The 6,867-nt window shown below is 42.7% G+C and overlaps 1 long non-coding RNA gene across 1 annotated transcript; it reads left to right on the forward strand.

The window, feature by feature from the left end:
* Positions 1–4,765: 4,765 nt before the first annotated feature.
* On the forward strand, positions 4,766–6,428 carry LOC128357890 (uncharacterized). The gene is made up of 5 exons (XR_008321231.1): positions 4,766–4,846; positions 5,048–5,187; positions 5,743–5,842; positions 6,067–6,131; positions 6,292–6,428. It is a non-coding gene; the product is annotated as an uncharacterized LOC128357890 (long non-coding RNA).
* The last annotated feature ends 439 nt before the right edge of the window (positions 6,429–6,867 follow it).

Consider the following 6,867-nt stretch of genomic DNA (forward strand, 5'->3'; position numbering starts at 1 on the left):
GTTAATGTCCTGAGGGAAATTTGTCTTGGGCAAAAGTGCTACAGAGTCATTGGTTGTAATTGATTGACATAATGTCAATTGCTTTACCTTGATGAACTCAAAAGTAATTAAACTTATTCAAAATATGTTCACATGAAAATACATACGTGTCTGATTTTATGAAGTCTTTTGTACTTTTGGGCATTGGATATTGCTCCAAAGGCACCACAGGCTTTGGCCACATGAACTCACTGGAGTGGATAAACAAAGACAATAACTTAGATGACTCATAATTTCAGTGACCAATACATGTGGCAATCTGCAGTCTTTTATGTGAATGTAGACTATCAAAGGTGTTAAGATACAGTAACTTAGGCCTTTAGTTATTCAGTCTTTCATGGTAATTTACACCATGAAAGAATCTTTGGATTATTACATGAGCAATACTGTGAAGGATAATCTACACATTAACAGACACAACGTTAATATTACACGATATTAAGTTGTTATTCCCTTCAGTAGACATCGATTTCTCAGTTTGGAGGCAGCACAGTGACTTTGTGGCTGTGGGGAGGAGCTCTTCACTAAAGGACGTATGATGTATTACCTCCAAGAGGCGCATAATCTTAAATTCATCTGACGATGGCTGGTGTGTTTCAAACGTAAAGATCAGCAACTGTTCATAGAAGCCTGCATGGTGTGCATGGAAGTGGACCTTAATTTTATATGTCTGTCCTAAGAATAGCATAGGAGAGCAGATGGTAAAGAAATTAAATTTATACGGAGTAAAACTCAGCCTTTATGTCATTTATTTAAAAATAATGCATTAATTTAAGTCCACATGAAATCAAAATAACATTAATGGTTTCTTATACACTGCCTGGCCAAAAAAAAGTATACACCAAAAAAAAAGGTCTCACACGACTGTTGGACCGCCTTAGATCTTGGTGAAAAATGAATGCAACACTGGTTGTGACCTATGCTATTTGGATTCTTTTCCCTCCTCAATACTCTTTAAACGAATAGTTCAAAATTTTGGGAAATATGCTTATTCGATAGAGGGGATACCGCTCTCATATCGGTCTGGTAACTATAAAGCTAAAGTCAGCAGCCGTTTATGCTACGTAGTTTACCACAAGGAATGTAAACAGGGGGAAAGAGCTAGGTTGGCTCTGTTCAACTGTTACAAAATCTGTCTACCAGCACTTAATGATCACGTGATGCCTGTTGAGATGGTTACTTCCTGCCGTCTCTGCTGGCTTCCTGACAACGGCTCAGATGAATTAATACAGCATATCAAACTGCTGGCTTCCTGACAACGGCTCAGATAAATTAATACAGCATATCAAACTCTCTGTAAACTCTAAGTAAAGTAAAGTTGTCTCAACAGGGAAGGATATGAGCTTATTATAATTTCACAGTAAACATGACAGAAGACGATGCTCGTCTCCAACATCGATGAGTGTGCTGACCCTATGTCTAGAAAAATATAACCAACACGTGCACTTTAATCACTCATTTGTCGATATCCAACAAGAACTCACAACTGACAGATGGGGCTTATGATTGTGTGTCATCTTCGTACCTGGTCCAAGAGTGTGCTTCCTGATAGTCTTGATCAGGGGCGGCACCAGAAAAATTTGACTGCAGGTGCTATGGGTGTGCTCCAATATTGACTGGGGGTGCTCCTAGAAATACAGTATTTGCAGTTCACACACATAAACAGTAGTGGATATGCAACGTTAATATTGTTTTTAAAGTGTTTTTATACACAAATTGAGAAACAACAGGATTTCAATTACATTATCTTTATATTGAAAAATTGTCAGCCACCATCAAATGAGAATTAGATGTTAAACTAAAATGAAAAATCTGAAGGCATTTTTCATCCACACATCCAAACATTTACTTTACCACTGTCAGATCATGGGAATAAAACTTTTATTTTATGAAATTATCCAAAGGCATTTGACATGCACATGAAAAAGTAACTCGTATTTTTTAACACGTAGAATGAGGCATTAATGAGACCACTATCTCAAAACACAGCTGCAGGACAGTGGGAACACAACCATATGGGTCCATCAATAATGGTTAAAACCGCTCATGGACGTTACCTCCTCGGCCCCAGCGGTGGGCTTCCCGGTCGCCGGCAATACGTCCCCGGCCCTCGGCGTGAGCGGCTCCCCATCTGACTCTGAGGTGTCACTACCCGATGTGAGTCGCCTACCCGATGTGAGTCTGACATGCGCAGTAGCGTTCTCGATCGTCCGCCATCTTGGACGGATATCTACGGCAACACCGCTTGGACAAACTACTGCTACCATAGGTAAGACTGGTTTTTTGTGCGTTGCGTTTCTCGCGCATGCGCCATGACGCTACCTGACGTCAGTCTACCGCGCATGCGCGTTGTGTTACCCGATGTGAGTCTGGTTACCCGATGTGAGTCTGTAGCGCATGCGCTTTGTATCTATCCGCGCTGTTACCCGATGTGAGTCGCGCATGCGCCACTTTTCAATCTTGCACCGTCAATTTCAGCGGATTGATTAAAATGAGCGATTTTGAATATTTCAGTCAACTCCATGCTTACCTGCAATCGGGACAGTTTAATCCCAGTTGTGGAAAAGCTGTGAAGTGGAAGATTACTCGTTCTCAGAGTAATTACATCTTGAAAGGTAATTTGGCTAGCTAGCATGGTAATTTGATAATGATAATCATGGTAATCATTTGAATTATAATAATAAAATAATGAAAATATTTTAGCACAACATTTCCTATTTTCCAATATTTTTTTTTCATATTAATCATAAATTTTATTTTTAATCTCTTCACGAAAAAATGTTTTAAAAAGTGTTACACATGGCTCATTAGTGACAAAATATGTCTGTTTCAAGAGGTTGTCATAAATCAATACATTTTGTAATCAACATTATTTTAATGAAAAACATGAATATATATTGCAAGACAGATAGAAGACACAGACAGACACACACAGAGAGAGACAGACACACACACACACACAGAGACAGACACAGAGAGAGAGACAGACAGACACACACACACAGAGACAGACACACACACAGAGAGACAGACAGACAGACACACAGAGAGAGAGACAGACAGACACACAGAGAGACATACAGACAGACACACACAGATAGACACAGACACACACAGAGACACACAGAGAGAGAGAGACACACACACAGACAGGCACACGCAGAGAGAGACAGACAGACAGAGAGACAGACAGACACACACAGAGAGAGACAGACAGACACACACAGAGACAGACACACACACAATTGTAATTAAAGAATTGTTTTCTACACAGATGGCAGACTGTTCTACACTGGCCCAAACAAACTGTACATGCGGCTGGTGGTTATGTCTGAGGAGGAAAAGAGCGCTGCTCTCAAAGAGTGCCACAACCAGCAAGGCACAGGCAACCACAATGGTGTCAGAGGCACCAGAAACCGTTTGGTGGCAGGATATTACTGGCCCACCATCACGGAGGATGTTACTGACTGGGTAAGGCAAAGTTTGTTATCTGGACGATAGAACTTCCAACTATATTTTTATTTCAAGAAAAACTAACTAACATGAGATATCTATTCAAGTACATTGACCTCTGTTTCAGGTCACGCGCTGTCACCAATGCCAGTTAAATGATCCAATAAAAACAGTGGCACCAGTGCTACACTCCATCAAGGTAGTGTTGAACACCAATATATAATGTTCTTTTCAACATGTGTCAGATGACTCTGTGATAAACTATCGACATTTATATTTGCAGGTGAAAGAAAATTGGAGTGTGCTTGGAATGGATCTAATTGGCCCATTAAAGGAGACTGCACGCAAGAACAAATACATTCTGACAATGACTGATTTATTCAGCAAGTTTGTTGTTGCTGAACCGCTACAGTCAAAGTCAGCTGTGGAGATTTCCGCTGCAGTAACTGCCAAGTTTTACATGTTTGGCATGGTCAGCAAAATCATAACTGACCAGGGGAGGGAGTTTGTGAATGAGGTATGATAAATACAATATTAGATAAACCGTGATCATCTTCATAGCTGCAGATCATTCATGTATTGTTTTTCTATTCAGTCGATGCTTACAGACTTTGTTGTATTGCTCTTGTATACATATTTACAGCTCAACAAAGAGATCTTCACACTGCTAAACATGATGATGTGGTCCTGTTGGCTTCATCAGACCGTGACCTCCTCGGTTCGCAGCCAAGTGTGAAGCGGCCGGGATGGGAATCAGCACCTCCAAATCTGAGTCCATGGTCCTCAACCAGAAAAGGGTGGAGTGCACTCTCCGGGTCGGGGATGAGATCCTGCCCCAAGTGGAGGAGTTCAAGTACCTCGGGGTCTTGTTCACAGTGAGGGAAGGATGGAGCGTGAGATCGACAGGCGGATCGGTGCGGCGTCTGCAGTAATGTGGACTCTGCACAGATCCGTCGTGGTGAAGAGAGAGCTGAGCCGAAAGGCAAAGCTCTGGATTTACCAGTCGGTCTTGGTTCCTACCCTCACCTCTGGTCATGAGCTTTGGGTAGTGACTGAAAGAACAAGATCGCAGGTACAAGCGGCTGAAATGAGCTTCCTCCGTAGGCTGGCTGGGCTCTCCCTTAGAGATAGGGTGAGAAGCTCAGTTATCCGGAGGGAGCTCGGAGTAGACCCGCTGCTCCTCTGTGTTGAGAGGAGCCAGATGAGGAGGCTTGGGCATCTAATCAGGATGCCTCCCGGACGTCCACCGGTAGGAGACCCCGAGGAAGACCCCGGACACGCTGGAGAGACTATGTCTCTCGGCTGGAACGACCTGGAAGCGAGGATGAGGACAATCACAGACCTCAATGAAAAGGTAGTGAGGCACAAAGCTCATGTATTGAAGTTGTTGTATTTTTGTGTTTCATGTTATTTACTTTATTTGTGGCTTTGGCCAATAGCTTCTTGCCAACATAGAAAAGGCCCAGGAGAAGCAAAAGAGCTGTTACGTAGCACGCAAAAGGAAGCGCTGCAAAACAGTAGAAATTAACACAGGTGATGACATTCTCCTTTTCAGGCATGGCCTGAAACATATGCATCAAGGCCCCTACAAAGTCCTTGATATGTCAGAAAATGGCGTGGCCACCATCCAAAAGAACACTGGGTCCTTGCAGAAGGTGAATATCAATCGCCTGAGGCCGTACTACAGACAGAAACGTAAGTGTTTTCAGTATACTGCTAAACTGTTGGTGTGGCCATTGTTCCATTCTCCACTCTTGGTAACAACCAGATTTGGTAGTTTGTACTTTGTCTATGGGATCAATGCCCAACTTCAATTTCTTGTCTTACTTCAGATTGACAGTCTAGAGGACTGTCTAGGAGAGAGTGATCAAATCTGAGCTGGACATCTACGCCAAATACAGTAAAGTCATCCTCATCATCCTCCTCAAGTACCTGCCTCCCCATCTACGACACCCTTTCAGTCTCCACTCTCGGTAAGAGCCTGATGTCAGTAGTTTGTACTTTGTCTGTAGGATCAACACAATACTTCACTTATTTCCATCTTCTTGTTGTCTTAATTCAGATTGACAGTCTAAAAGACTAGGAGAGAGTGATCAAGTCTGAGCTGGACATCTATGGCAAACACAATAAAGCCAATTGTGTTTAAATGACACCTGTTCTCGGTAAGAAGCTGATTAGGTAGTTTGTACTTTCTCTGTGGGATCAATGCCTAACTTATCTTATTTTCAATTTCTTGTTGTCTTATTTCAGATTAACAGTCTAAAGGACTGTGTAGGAGAGAGTGATCAAATCTGAGCTGGACATCTACGTCAATTGTGTTTAAATGACATCGTTCCAGTCTCCACTCTCGGTAAGAAGCTGATTTGGTAGTTTGTACTTTGTCTGTGGGATCAATGCCTAACTTCAATTTCTTCAAAAAACTTCTACTACTTCCAACAAATAACAACTACCCAAGTGAGAATGATACAAGAATTAACATTTGAACACAAAGCTTGAAGTAACATTTCACCTTGTATTCAACAACCATTTTTCTAACATTTCTTTTCTTTCAACACTGACGGCATCAATGACAAGAGGTGCAGTTCCAGGGAAGGAAGCTCTTGAGAGGAGAGTGCAGCATCCCAACACAAGACACTGAGGTAAAGTTAACTAGTATGAGGTAGAACTGCTGCTTAATTTGTTTTATTAACTGTAATATCTACTGAGTGTGTGGACACATGTTTAAAAGACAGTGCCATATAGTTTCAAGTTTACTATAATATCTGTTGTACTAATATCTTTATTTTTGTGCAATTTCAGGAAAAGATGAAGATGATCGGGAGACTGCACTGTTGACAATCATCCTTCTGCCTTAAGCACCTACATACCTGTATGCTCCAGATTCAGATTGCTTCAGTCTTTCTCTCTCTCTTTCTCTATCAACCCCAACCGGTCAAGGCAGATGGCCGCCCACCTAGAGCCTGGTTCTGCCTGAGGTTTCTTCCCGTTACGGAGTCGCCAAGTGCTTGCTCATGGGGGGAATGTTGGGTCTCTTTAAATTAAAGAGTACAGTCATAACTTATGTCCATCCATCCATCTTCTTCCGCTTATCCGGGGTCGGGTCGCGGGGGCAGCAGCCTAAGCAGGGAAGCCCAGACTTCCCTCTCCCCAGCCACTTCGTCCAGCTCTTCCCGGGGGATCCCGAGGTGTTCCCACGCCAGCCGAGAGACATAGTCTCTCCAGCGTGTCCTGGGTCTTCCCCGGGGTCTCCTACCGGTGGGACATGCCCTGAACGCCTCACCAGGGAGGCATCCGGGAGGCATCCTGATTAGATGCCCGAACCACCTCATCTGGAACTTCTTATGTGATTACATAAAATTGTCTTTACTTGAATAT

This window comes from Scomber japonicus, chromosome 4, assembly GCF_027409825.1.
Source record: "Scomber japonicus isolate fScoJap1 chromosome 4, fScoJap1.pri, whole genome shotgun sequence".
NCBI lineage: Eukaryota > Metazoa > Chordata > Actinopteri > Scombriformes > Scombridae > Scomber > Scomber japonicus.